This window comes from Orycteropus afer, unplaced genomic scaffold, assembly GCF_000298275.1.
Source record: "Orycteropus afer afer isolate SDZICR_OR568_19922 unplaced genomic scaffold, OryAfe1.0 scaffold00325, whole genome shotgun sequence".
NCBI lineage: Eukaryota > Metazoa > Chordata > Mammalia > Tubulidentata > Orycteropodidae > Orycteropus > Orycteropus afer.
This window is the reverse complement of record NW_006921912.1, coordinates 2,783,904-2,784,643: the sequence shown is the minus strand read 5'-3', so window position 1 is coordinate 2,784,643 and position 740 is coordinate 2,783,904.

Below are 740 nucleotides of genomic sequence, written 5' to 3'. Positions count from 1 at the left end.
GTGGATGAACTTGGAGGACATTATGCTGAGTGAAATAAGTCAATCACAAAAGGACAAATACTGTATTAGTCCATTATTGTAAAAGTCAGGGAAATGTTTATCTATGGAAGGAAATTTTCTTTGTTAGTTACCAGGGGTGGGAGGGTAGGGGCAGGAACACTGTTAGATAGGTAGAGATAAGTATTGATTTGGGTGAAAAGAAGGGCAATGTACCAAATGGGAGTGATCAACATGGTGACATTGAGGAAGAGGAAGACATAGAGAGGCACATGGGAGGTGCAGACAACAAAGATGAACCCTTTTGTGCATACAGTATCGCGCTATCAATGAAGGGAAACATGGTTATATGTGTGGATAGATACGTGGACAGGCTGAACTATTAGGTATGTCTATGCAGCGGGGAATGTACTCAAGACCATGTACAGGGTTGGCAGACAATTGTTCTACAAGTGTATTTGTATGTTCTGTAAGAATTCCCAGGTGAGCTGACAAGGGACAAGGTTGTAGTCACTTCTTGGGCACAGCCAGCTACCCAGAGGGAGTGAGTAGTTGAACCTGTGGACTCAGGACCATAGTCACAGGTGACATCAAGCTCAATTGGCATAACATACTAAACAAAACATTGTTCCATCTTCTACTTTGGCTAGTAGCAACTGGGATCTTAAAAGCTTGCAAGCAGCCATCTAGATGCAATGATGGGTCTCTCCTCGTCCAGAGCAAAGAAGAATGAAGAAAACCAA